The following is a 13,690-nucleotide window of genomic DNA, read 5'->3' on the forward strand; positions in this document are numbered from 1 at the left end:
TGTGGATATACAGTATCAGTGTAGCTTTCTTAAAAGCATCTGCTAGAAATAATGAACTAGCATTATTGTTTCGTTCATTAAGCCATTCCATCATGGTCTGATGCAGCAAGATGGATTCAATGTTCCGAAAGTAGAAATCGGTCTTTGTTGCAAGTGTTTTATTAACAATGATGCATCTTGCGCAATTAGCTCATCTTGAGATTATCTGCACTTAGAAATAACAAACTTGTTACATAATAGTTTATTTGCGAAACTGTCTAGCAACTATCAGTGGGATAGCTAAGCTAAAGGTGAAAAGTGATTCAAAGTGGTGACTGCACAAGCTGAAATCTTTAAGTTAAAACCCTAATACTACAAGAGTAATAAGAAATAAAATCTGCATGAGTGCAGGATTAGGAACGAAAAAGAATATCAGCAAATCATAATTTATCCATCTCATAAGAAGATTATTATTACTAATTACAAATAATCAGAAGATGCACTAACTACACAAAGCAAGTCATTATTAACAAAACACCTGCAACAGAGACTACTTTCTACTTTTGGAATTATTTGTCTCTTTCAATCTAATTTCAGAGGTAAATTTCCCAAGCACAGAAAGACATGCAAATATGAAATTCAATATATTTCATAGCAAATTTTTGTCTATATTCAAAAGTAATTTTCCCAAAATATCGCGAAAGTCCATTAAGAAAACAACCCATGGATAACTAAAGGCATTGAAATCTCATGTAAGCAAAATTTATTTACAAACCAGAATGGGGCGAGGTCTGACATTGCTGCGTTCTATAACACATACTGTAATATTTTAAAGAACGTTCTCAAATGTTGAGAAATGTGGACATCTGGGCAGGACAACCAGTCAGCGTGCAGGATATCACAACAGTTAAACAAATTTGCAATGTTGTGATTCATAATTCACAAATTACAAGTATTTGTAACAATCACTTCGTAAGTATAGCAGAAAAAAGTATAACATGAGTCATTTGAAGAAGCAATAGAATATATTAAAAATGCAATTTCACAAATTTTTAAGTATCTGGAAGTAGCCCCAGTGACCTTCACTGGTATTAATAGAATTATAAAACTTCTTTTTTAAAGGAAAAAAAAACCTCATATTCTGTTGATGGAATTTCAGAAAGAGATCTGAGTTCTGACTTAATAAGTAATAGCCTTAGTAATATACAGAATGCATCACTGGACAGATTGAAACATGCAACTGTTAAAGCACTTTATGAGAAAAGTGACACAGGAAAGACTCAACCCTAGTTGGTATTACATGCAAATAATTTGAATCATGCTTAATAGTAAGCAAGAATGCATACTGGATAATACAAACAATATTCAAAGAAGAGAAAATTTTAGTGGTTAGGACAAATCACATAGAGAAACCCACAAGGTTCAATTTTGTACCAATTTCTGCTCCTTATATAAGTTAATGACCTTCCAGTTAAGATTCATCAAGCAGAGGTGGTAGTTTAGAGGTACTAACAGTTTTATAACAGTGGTCTGCATTTCAAAACTTCTTTTTTATGTTCATGGATTCTTTAGATGATGTTATATATTTAGTGTATGCCGAATTTAAAAAATAACTGAATTTCCTCAGTCATACCACATTTCTTGTCTGCCTCAACAGTTAGTCATTGGCTTATTAAGCACATAAGCAATTCAAGTCTTTGAAATTTTAAGGTTATCATCTCTTAGAAAGAAAATACTGATTGCACGAAAGCGAACTGCAAGAATAATAAGTGGCGTTCACCTATGGTCGTCATGCTGGTATATCTTCAAGGAGATGGACATTTTAACTACATCATACAATACATATATTCGCTAGTGAAATTATTCATAATTAAACCATCACATTTTGAGAATAGTGTTGCCTATACCTCCAATACTAGAGGAAGAGTGACCTCTATTTCACATTATTAAGTTATCAGGTGATCATGAAGCAGTTCAGTTTGTAGCAACAAAAAATTTTGATAATTAGTCCCATAACATAACATTTATGACAGGTAGCAAAGCACGTTTATAAATCTAACGTAAAATAATTTCTCCTGCACATCTCCATAGATGAATTTGTAAAAAATTAGTTTTTAACGGTTTTCCATGATTAGAACTAAAAAATTGTAAGTTGATTCATGTAACAGTAATCACACTAAGATATCCTGTAAACTGACTCGTTTCCACATCACTTCAGTAGAAGGACCACTCAAACGCTTTATGGGTATCATTTCGGTAGAAGAACCGTTCAAACGCTTTATGGGACTTGTAGCTAACTAACTGAATAGCTGTCTTGCCTCTGTAACGAGGTTGTTTCTTCATTGGTTGCTTTTATGTTTCGAAAGATTTACTTTTGCTTCGCTGCATCAACATTCTAGAATACACTGACCAGTTGGCGTTTCTAGAGTTATTTCATTACGTTGTTGTTGTTGTTGTTGTCTTCAGTCCTGGGACTGGTTTGATGCAGCTCTCCATGCTACTCTATCCTGTGCAAGCTGCTTCATCTCCCAGTACCTACTGCAACCTACATCCTTTTGAATCTGCTTAGTGTACTCATCTCTCGGTCTCCCTCTACGATTTTTACCCTCCACGCTGCCCTCCAACGCTAAGTTTGTGATACCTTGATGCCTCAAAACATGTCCTACCAACCGATCCCTTTTTCTAGTGAAGTTGTGCCACAAACTTCTCTTCTCCCCAATCCTATTCAATACCTCCTCATTAGTTACATGATCTATCCACCTTATCTTCAGTATTCTTCTGTAGCACCACATTTCGAAAGTTTCTATTCTCTTCTTGTCAAAACTAGTAATCGTCCATGTTTCACTTCCATACATGGCTACACTCCAAACAAATACTTTCAGAAACGACTTCCTGATACATAAATCTATATTCGATGTTAACAAACTTCTCTTCTTCAGAAACGCTTTCCTTGCCATTGCCAGTCTACATTTTATATCCTTTCTACTTCGACCAGTTATTTTGTTCCCCAAATGGAAAACTCATTTACTACTTTAAGTGTCTCATTTCCTAATCTAATTCCCTCAGCATCACCCGATTTAATTGGACTACATTCCATTATCCTCGTTTTGCTTTTGTTGATGTTCATCTTATATCCTCCTTTCAAGACACTGTCCATTCCGTTCAACTGTTCTTCCAAGTCCTTTGCCGTCTCTGAAGAATTACAATGTCATCGGCGAACCTCAAAGTTTTTACTTCGTCTCCATGAATTTTAATACCTACTCCAAATTTTTCTTTTGTTTCCTTTACTGCTTGCTCAATATACAGATTGAATAACATTGGGGAGAGGCTACAACCCTGTCTCACTCCTTTCCCAACCACTGCTTCCCTTTCATGCCCCTCGACTTTTATGACTGCCATCTGGTTTCTGTACAAATTGTAAATAGCCTTTCGCTCCCTGTATTTTACCCCTGCCACCTTTAGAATTTGAAAAAGAGTATACCAGTCAACATTGTCAAAAGCTTTCTCTAAGTCTACAAATGCTAGAAACGTAGGTTTGCCTTTTCTTAATCTTTCTTCTAAGATAAGTCGTAAGGTCCGAATTGCCTCACGTGTTCCAACATTTCGACGGAATCCAAACTGATCCTCCCCGAGGTCCGCATCTACCAGTTTTTCCATTCGTCTGTAAAGAATTCGCGTTAGTATTTTGCAGCTGTGACTTATTAAACTGATAGTTCGGTAATTTTCACATCTGTCAGCACCTGCTTTCTTTGGGATTGGAATTATTATATTCTTCTTGAAGTCTGAGGGTATTTCGCCTGTCTCATACATCTTGCTCACCAGCTGGTAGAGTTTTGTCATGACTGGCTCTCCCAAGGCCGTCAGTAGTTCTAATGGAATGTTGTCTACTCCGTGGGCCTTGTTTCGACTCAGGTCCTTCAGTGCTCTGTCAAACTCTTCACGCAGTATCGTATCTCCCATTTCGTCTTCATCTACATCCTCTTCCATTTCCATAATATTGTTGTCAAGTACATCATCCTTGTATAAACCTTCTATATACTCCTTCCACCTTTCTGCCTTCCCTTCTTTGCTTAGAACTGGGTTGCCATCTGAGCTCTTGATATTCATACACGTGGTTCTCTTCTCTCCAAAGGTCTCTTTAATTTTCCTGTAGGCAGTATCTATCTTACCCCTAGTGAGATAAGCTTCTACATCCTTACATTTGTCCTCTAACCATCCCTGTTTAGCCATTTTGCACTTCCTGTCGATCTCATTTTTGAGACGTCTGTATTCCTTTTTGCCTGCTTCATTTACTGCATTTTTATATTTTCTCCATTCATCAATTAAATTCAATATTTCTTCTGTTACCCAAGGATTTCTAGCAGCCCTCGTCCTTGTACCTACTTTATCCTCTGCTGCCTTCACTACTACATCCCTCAGAGCTACCCATTCTTCTTCTACTGTATTTCTTTCCCCCATTCCTATCAAATTGTTCCCTTATGCTCTCTCTGAAACTCTGTACAACCTCTGGTTCTTTCAGTTTATCCAGGTCCCATCTCCTTAAATTCCCACCTTTTTGCAGTTTCTTCAGTTTTAATCTACAGGTCATAACCAATAGATTGTGGTCAGAATCCACATCTGCCCCTGGAAATGTCTTACAACTTAAAACCTGGTTCCTAAATCTCTGTCTTACCATTATATAATCTATTTGATACCTTTTAGTATCTCCAGGGTTCTTCCACGTATACAACCTTCTTTCATGATTCTGAAACCAAGTGTTAGCTATGATTAAGTTGTGCTCCGTGCAAAATTCTACTAGGCGGCTTCCTCTTTCATTTCGTAGCCCCAATCCATATTCACCTACTATGTTTCCTTCTCTCCCTTTTCCTACACTCGAATTCCAGTCACCCATTACTATTAAATTCTCGTCTTCCTTCACTATCTGAACAATTTCTTTTATTTCATCGTACTTTTCTTCAATTTCTTCATCTGCAGAGCTAGTTGGCATATAAACTTGTACTACTGTAGTAGGTGTGGGCTTCGTATCTATCTTGGCCACAATAATGCGTTCACTATGCTGTTTGTAGTAGCTTGCCCGCATTCCTATTTTCCTATTCATTGTTAAACCTACTCCTGCATTACCCCTATTTGATTTTGTGTTTATAACCCTGTAGTCACCTGACCAGAAGTCTTGTTCCTCCTGCCACCGAACTCCACTAATTCCCACTATATCTAACTTCAACCTATCCATTTCCCTTTTTAAATTTTCTAACCTACCTGCCCGATTAAGGGATCTGACATTCCACGCTCCGATCCGTAGAACGCCAGTTTTCTTTCTCCTGATAACGACATCCTCCTGAGTAGTCCCCGCCCGGAGATCCGAATGGGGGACTATTTTACCTCCGGAATATTTTACCCAAGAGGATGCCATCATCATTTAATCATACAGTAAAGCTGCATGTCCTCGGGAAAAATTACGGCTGTAGTTTCCCCTTGCTTTCAGCCGTTCGCAGTACCAGCACAGCAAGGCCGTTTTCGTTAATGTTGCAAGGCCAGATCAGTCAATCATCCAGACTGTTGCCCCTGCAACTACTGAAAAGGCTGCTGCCCCTCTTCAGGAACCACACGTTTGTCTGGCCTCTCAACAGATACCCCTCCGTTGTGGTTGCACCTACGGTACGGCCATCTGTATCGCTGAGGCACGCAAGCCTCCCCACCAACGGCAAGGTCCATGGTTCATGGGGGGGTTCATTACGTTATCGAACAGTTTATCACCAGTTTACACTACAATGTATGCTTCGTTCGTGTACCGTACCCCACACAGAGAACACAAGAAGCATGTGGCAGTCTGACCGACTGTAAGACAAGTTAAACTCTTAGCTACAAAACGAACGAGTGGGAGAAGAAAGAGAGCTAAGACATTAACGGTCCATCAATGACAAGGTCATAAGTGAAGGAGTACAAGCGTGAGTTGGCGAAGAACAGGAAAAAAAAATCTCTGACATGTCCATTTCAGGGAAGCATCCCAGCACTTTTGGGAAACCACAGAAAATTCAAACATGGATACTTGTTCAGGATTGGAAGCAGTGTCCTCCCGAATGCCTAATCACTGATTAACTGTGTATTGACGTTGGTATGTATGTACAGCGTATCCGTATGACTATGGCCCTGAACTATTCGTGTATTTATCTTGGTACAGTAAAACGTCTCTCGGAAGTGGAACACAACAAGCAGCGACGCAGAAAGGCTAAATTAAAATTCGTAAACTAAAAATGACATTGTAAAATGTGTACACCGCCTCATGCAGTGCAAACGCAGTCAACACAAGATTTCGCACATGGGAATAATTCTGAATGCTAATGTTCTACTAATGATTTTTCTGAAACCATTTTACAGCAATAAGTGATTTTAGAACTTTTTTCGCGATCGTGAACAGTACTGACTTTATACGAATATGACCAGTTTTAGAAACACATGCAAGATTGTTGTTGTGGTTATCCTCAGTCCTCAACTGGTTTGATGCAGGTCTGCACACTACTCTATTCTGTTATGAATCTGCTTGCTGTATTCATCTCCTGGCCTCCCTCTACGATTTTTAACCCCACCCCCAGCCCACACACGAATCTCTAATGCTAAACTGGTGACCCATGGGTGTTTCAGATTAACCTACCCAAAAGACTTCTATTCTTTCAAAAAATGTATATTTAGGGGAGGAGAACTAACTTCCCAAGCTGTGAGCAATCTATGACATACCTTTTAACCAAATTTGGGTACAACAGTTTTACAGCAGTCCGTTAACTACGCACAAATATTCAAAACAGCGGATTTACCGTAGATTACGACCTAATACACAGCTAATGTAAAGAATTTTGTGACAGACCCTTTGGGAAACCTGACCCCCATATGTGCAATACTTGTATTACGAGGGTCGTTCCGAAAGTAATGCCTTCTGTTTTTAATCATGGAAACTACATAAGATACATAAATCACAACAGCACAACTAAGTAGAGCAATATTTCAGTTACAGACTGTCATTTTCCCACATAGTCACCACCATTCGTTTTGCACTTTGACCAACGATGAACCAGGATCTGCATGCCGCGCTTATAAAACTCGGAAACAGCTGAGGCGAACCACTTCCTTACAGTTTTGACAACAGCAACCGAGCCTTTAAAATGTTCACCACATAGTCCATCTTTCAGGGGTTCAAATGATTCAAATGGCTCTGAGCACTATGCGACTTCTGAGGTCATCAGTCGCCTAGAACTTACAACTAATTAAACCTTACTAACCTAAGGACATCACACACATCCATGCCCGAGGCAGGATTCGAACCTGCGACCTAGAACCGCACGGCCACTCCGGCCGGCCTCTTTCATGGGCACAAGGAAATGGATTGTTGAAGGCGCTAAATCAGGACTGCATGTGGATGTGGTAAGACAGTCCAGCTGAATTTTGCAGTGTGTTGCGTGGTAGCAAAACTGGTGTGAAGCCTGGCGTTATCATGTTGCAGATGAAAGTTAGTCTTCTTCTCTGGCCTTACCCTGTAAATTCGGGCTTTCAGCTTAGCCAATGCCGTCTTGTAGCATGCTGAACTGACAGCTTCTCCATACCCTAGGACACCCAAAGAATCACACTCTGGCTATCCCAGAAGACTGAGCACATCACTTTGCCTGCAGGCGGCTGTATCTTGAATTTCTTCTGTCACAGAGAATTCGCCTGTCGCCATTGCATGGACTGTCTTTTGGATTCCGGCTCGTAGTGGTGATACCACGTCTCATCTCCAGTGACAATGCTATTCCGAAAATTGTCACCTTCAGCTTGATAGGAATAAACACCATCAGGATGTTGAACAGGACGAAATAAGCAAGCATTTTCTTTCATTCAGAAGTACACAATGTTTCCGGACAGGTCGAACAGTTTACATTCCAAAATTGTTCCAGGATGGTCTTCTGGGATTTTGGTCCATCTGTTATCAAACCAACTTCATTTACGATAAGAGGTAGCCACATTATCCATAGGATTACGACGAAGTGCAGAACGTATAAGGTGTTTAAAGAGGCGTTTCTGCACGAATTTTGGGAGAAAGAAAAATATGAATTTGTCAGACTAGGCATTTTAATGATGGAGCCGTACGAGGGTTCGCAGTTTTGTTATATGAAGCAGTGCTTTAAAGAAATGGTGAGGAGCAACCAGTTTTTGGTCACATCGTTTGAGGCGAAGAAACGCATACGTTGTGCAGATCTGCCAGAGCAAACTGCCTAACCGAATTCAAAAGACTTTACATTAACCAGTCATGGTATGGTCGATGCAGACGCATTCCTTCACTTGCTCCATTAACTTGTCTACAAAAATGAAGTTATGGGACCAGTGCACTTTGTACAAACGTATTAGGAAACGTGACAACGTGTGCAAGCGAAAGCGAAGTGGTGATAGAGGCATCGACCCCACAAACATGGGAACCGGTGAAACGGAAACAATCAATGTAATCCGTGGACGAATCCATATTCTGCTGATGATAGGCGAAATCTCAGAGGATGTGATGTTCAAAGAGGAGACTGTGCGGAAATCAGTGAAATACGCAGCGCAGATCCGGGAAGGAATCCGTGAGGGAATGAAGAGGAAAGCAATATGAGGCAAGATTAGCCGACGGTCGAGGACCCGACTTCACCATTAGACGAAATGTAACCCCCAGAGGATTCCCTGTAAATAAATAAAGAAAGTGTAATTTTAGGAATCAAGTAGCTGGAGGCCCTTCAAACACTGAATAATTGGAATGTGGACATGTATGAGGATCGCTCGTTGTTGAAAGGCACTAAGTCCACATTCTTGACAAATTCGTTTTAGCGTGATTTTGCGTTCTGCGAAGAAAGAGACATGTTTTGTTGTTGAAAGGAAAAATGCTCTAGCAGCGCTTGTGCCGTTACCACAGCCGTCACGTCAGTTATTCCGTGTTGGAAGGAAGTTCGTCCTGCAGATAGTGCGCTTCAACATGGAATGTCTATCAACGCCAACCAACCTATGCAGAGAGCGCTGTTGGTTTCGGATGTCAAGATTGGCATGCTTCTTTCTTTTCTTTACATGGATATGGAGTGTTGTCACTGACAATATGTACTATGTGGCTGTTGTGCTGTGCGTATTATTAATCTTTTCCTTGTTGTGTTCATAAACGTATTTTCATCACGGACAACGGTGTTACGGCAGGAATGAAGCGTTAACGGAAAGAAAAAAAATATGCCAGGAATAAAGGAAAGAGATCGAGGGTACTTCATATACAAACTATGCAGGAAAGGCAGTTCCTAAGAAAAGCATTGGACCTCTCTGCAGGTATGACAGAAAATATCATTTTCACCTAAATATTAGCTGTTTAACCATTTCACTTCTGTAAAAGGGATTCGAATGGTTATTGATACTGAAGTTTGATTATTTCCAACAAAGATTTTTCCTAGGTAACTTGCTTGTTTGTTTCGGATGCAATCGTCACTGCTTCAATATACTTCAAGAAGAATCGAGGCTGGAGGTATTTGGTGCTTTTACGATTATGAAATCAAAAATGAGCAGAATGTCCACCTACACAGATGATCCCATTGAACGTCGAAGATCTAGGGCTGTTAAACAAAACGGGGAACGATGAAAAGTGTAACGTGAATGAGCGTATTTCGTAATTAGACATCAGGAGCGTCTGTATGTCTGTAGGAATGGATTCATTAGTTCACACGGAGTAACACAGAAGCGTGTATTCGGAACTGCTAAACTGTTGTCGAAAGGCGAAAGCCCAGTGGACAAGAGAGGATTCAGTAAGAAGATGCATGCTGTATCACGTGAAATCTGCACTGAAATTCGGGACCACAATCTCAGGTTTCCTATCAAAACACCTCATTACGGAGGTAAAGGAGTAAAGTACTTGGATGCAAGGTAGAACCTTAAAAATGGATGATTTATTTTATGAAGAACATGCTGATCTTGAAGTTAAAATATCATTTTATGTTGATTATTTCAATATGAACTTTGGCTAAAGAGTCGGTAGACCCCAAATAGATGTCTGCAGTATCTGCACTTATCGCGCAAAATGTTAAATTAGCACTAGCAAGTGAGCTAAGTATTCACAAGTGTAGAAGTCGCAAATTATATTCCTCTGTGACATCATCCTCAGAATCCTGTAGCCAAATAACACAGTCTGTGTTACCTTTGACTACATGCAAAATTTACCTGTACCTCAAATACCTGATCAGAAAGTATTCTACCAAAGGCAGTTATAGGTACATGTATTTACTAAACGAGTACACAACCTCCAAGACAATAGTCTCTGTATACCCAGCTTTTCAGAGACATTTGCGGAACTTGGCTGTTCGATACAGAATGTCAAATCAAACACCTTTCAGCCGTCTAGTTTCCAAACTTATTTTATTTTGCTATCAGTTTCGGCGATTTACTACGCCATCTTCAGTCATCAGATGATGGCTGATGTGATCGCTATAGCAAGCAGAAATCTACTAATACCAATATTGCTGCCCCCTGTTTTGACCAGAAACGAGGTAGAATCTTCCAACACAGCGGTCAGGGGCCTGATGATGGCGTAGTAGATCGCCGAAACTGGAGCCACGTAAAATAAGTTTGCAAACTAGGGGGCTTGAAGCTGTTTGATTTAACACACTCCAAGACAATAGTTCCAAAGTACACTGGTATCGAGATGGGCACACCAAGTAAGGAGCCAATGAGGTGCGTACATTCATACCGAGCGAGGTGGCGCAATGGTTAGCACACTGGACTCGCATTCCGGAGGACGACGGTTCAATCCCGTCCCCGGCCATCCTGATTTAGGTTTTCCGTGATTTCCCTAAATCGTTTCAGGCAAATGCCGGGATGGTTCCTTTGAAAGGGCACGGCCGATATCCTTCCCAATCCTTCCCTAACCCGAGCTTGCGCTCCGTCTCTAATGACCTCGTTGTCGACGGGATGTTAAACACTACCCACCACCACCGCGTACATTCATATTGGACTAGCTCACCAAACAGATTAAACGAGGCGCGAAAAAACTTCACTTGTACTCGTATCCGTGTCCGGTCGAAAATAGGTATCATTCATTTATTCGTTTCTGTATGGGTTTGGTCGAATATAAACGATTCGAGGAAATTATTCACCGTTTCCCTATTAGAGCTCATTCCTTCGTCCTTGCGATAAGGTTTTGGTGTTTCCAAAAAAATTGTGCTGTGACAAAATCTACACCCCAAAAGAATATTGTACAATCACTGCTAATGCAAAAGAGATGTTACAATAAAAATGGGGGAAGGAAATGACATCATTGATGTGGATGCGTGGTGGCCTTAGCATTATAGGTGAATAACTCTAAGTGATCAATCAAGAGGGAAGGACGTTCCTAGAAGCGCGACGGTGCTGTTTGCTGCTGTGTCGTTCTCCGAGTTCCAGTATTCTGCAGATCATCCTGGCGGAGTGGTTGCTCTTCTCTTCATTGGCAGCATAGTGCATCAAACATTCCATTTTTCTCAGCCTGAACCAAACTATGGCACTCTTATGAACCAGTTGAGAAGGCCAATGACAAAGGACGAATAGCAATCAAATCAGCGAAACAGGACGATCTCAAGGAGGTTCATCTTTACGTCGCGACGTCTGAGGCGAGCAAAGCATTCTTTGATGAATTACTAGAAGGGCTGTGTCACTGAAAATCCATTGCCTGCCGTTTCTAATAGTGTGACTTGTTTTAATAACTGTTTTGTTGTTCAATATCTGTGACTGTAGTGCAGTAGTGTCAGTGTATAAATATACCGCATAAGAAAATAATAAACAGTTCTGTGTGTTGTATGAAGAAAATAATATGCATGTGCTTGCACATGCATGTATAAATTTAGAAATAAAGGAAATAAAGCACGAACGTGAATTTCATTGCACGCTTACATGTCGTATTCGTTCCATGTTGGGAGGAGATAGGTCTAGTTATGTATTTTGCCAGTAATTTATGGAAAAATGCTATTTTGGTTTTATATAACGGCGTGTGTGTGTGTGTGTGTGTGTGCACTTTACACGCACAAACAAATACATCTCATATTACGTTACAAGAGCGGAAAACATTTTTCTGTTTATCTCCAAACTTTAAAAATTGGACTTAGTAAGTGCCTATCACCAATGAGTGATGCATGTTTACGGAGAAGAGAAATGTCTGTTTTAGTTGAACAATGAGGCGCCATAAAATAATCTTAGAACGCAATGAGAAGGAGCGAGTTATTAGACAGCGTAGTGTTATTGAAAACGAGAAGAGGTCAAGCAAGAGTAAATTTATAAGCCATAGTCTTTTTACGAGTACAGTGAATCGTACAGAGTGAGAAGAATTATTCATGATAATGTTGTAGAGACAGGACCTTGAGGAGTCACAAATCGAAATACCAGTAACACATTTCACATTTCTAGGTGTCCGTTGATTAGATAAGTCACTTTCATAATCATAGGTGAGTGAATGATGAAAAATAAACGAGATGAGTAGTGCTGTGGGCGAGTTTCCGGTGATGTTTAAGTCACTGAAACAGTATTGAATGATTACGATAGTGAGTGCATTGGAAAAGACTTCGGATAAATTTGCCCTATAATAATATTTTGCTTGTTACAGTTGACTGTTGATGCCCCCAGAGAGAGGCTTGATCTTTATTTTTCACTTCATTTCCTTCCAAATTAAACGGAATTATACATGCATTGATACTTCGTTCAGCCACGATAAGCAAGCAAGGGCTTGAGCCTTCAGCACAATAATTACTTCGGTGAAAATCACTTCTCATGTCGTACAATTTCAAAGTAATGAGATTCTTTCCATTATTTAGTAGATTTTTTAAAGTTCTAGAAGGTATGTGTGCATCGAGAACTACGGTCCAAGCAGTTATACAACGTCCTGTGGAAATGCTGTGTTATCAGTTTCTTTATAGTGGAATGTTCTGAATTATAACATTATTATATGTCGCACAAACAATTTCAAAGTAATAAGATTCCTCCTAGTATTTCAATAGACTGTTTTCAAGTTGCAGAATATGTGTGTTCCTCGAGAAGTTCAGTCCCTGCAATTATACAGTGTTCCGTGGAAATGCTGTGTTATCAGTTTCTTTAGCGAAATGTTTTGAACTGTAAACGGGATCCAGTCAAAGTACATGCTTTCCCTTCAAAGTGGAACTTAGGAAATGTTTATGGAACCAGATCCAAGATACACTGATAGGTAGTTTTCTCATTAAACAGTAGTAAGTCATTTCAGATTATGAGTTACATCCGTTGTGGTTACTATGTGTGTCTGTATCGAGTTACACATGTTGAGCAGTCAGGTGGCATCATTATATTATTATATGTTTTTCCACTATTCACATATAAAAGTGGCGATCTTTCATCTGGGTAATCTTATGTGAAACTCTTATGCCCACTAGTTTAAACCTTCCATCAGACAAGCACCATACATAGTCAATGATTTTCTGTATGTGCACCTATAAAACTATTTTTTCGGAAAAGCTCGTTGGTAAACAATGGTTATAGTTCTACCAATAATTCAGATGACCAAATTCTTGTCAGTAATTTGGCATTGCATGAAAATGGTATTAAAAATGACATGGTGTGCAAAAAGGTGTGAAATTACAGTTACTATATTTATCGTCTCTGTTATTATGTACTGCTCCACTAAACCACACCACAAAGTTAATAATTTCTGTACAGTGGTTCCGACAATTCTACTGATAATTTCCATTAT

General features: G+C 39.7%; 1 protein-coding gene and 1 non-coding gene across 2 annotated transcripts in view; one reads left to right on the plus strand and one right to left on the minus strand.

Annotated features, from left to right (window-relative positions):
- The window catches only part of LOC126336632 (UDP-glucosyltransferase 2-like), an 88,626-nt gene that overhangs the window by 49,075 nt on the left and 25,861 nt on the right, over nt 1–13,690 (minus strand). The window lies entirely within an intron of this gene.
- On the plus strand, nt 10,696–10,768 carry Trnaa-cgc (transfer RNA alanine (anticodon CGC)). The gene has a single exon. It is a non-coding gene; the product is annotated as a tRNA-Ala (tRNA).

This window comes from Schistocerca gregaria, chromosome 2 (genome assembly GCF_023897955.1).
Source record: "Schistocerca gregaria isolate iqSchGreg1 chromosome 2, iqSchGreg1.2, whole genome shotgun sequence".
Taxonomy (NCBI): Eukaryota; Metazoa; Arthropoda; class Insecta; order Orthoptera; family Acrididae; genus Schistocerca; species Schistocerca gregaria.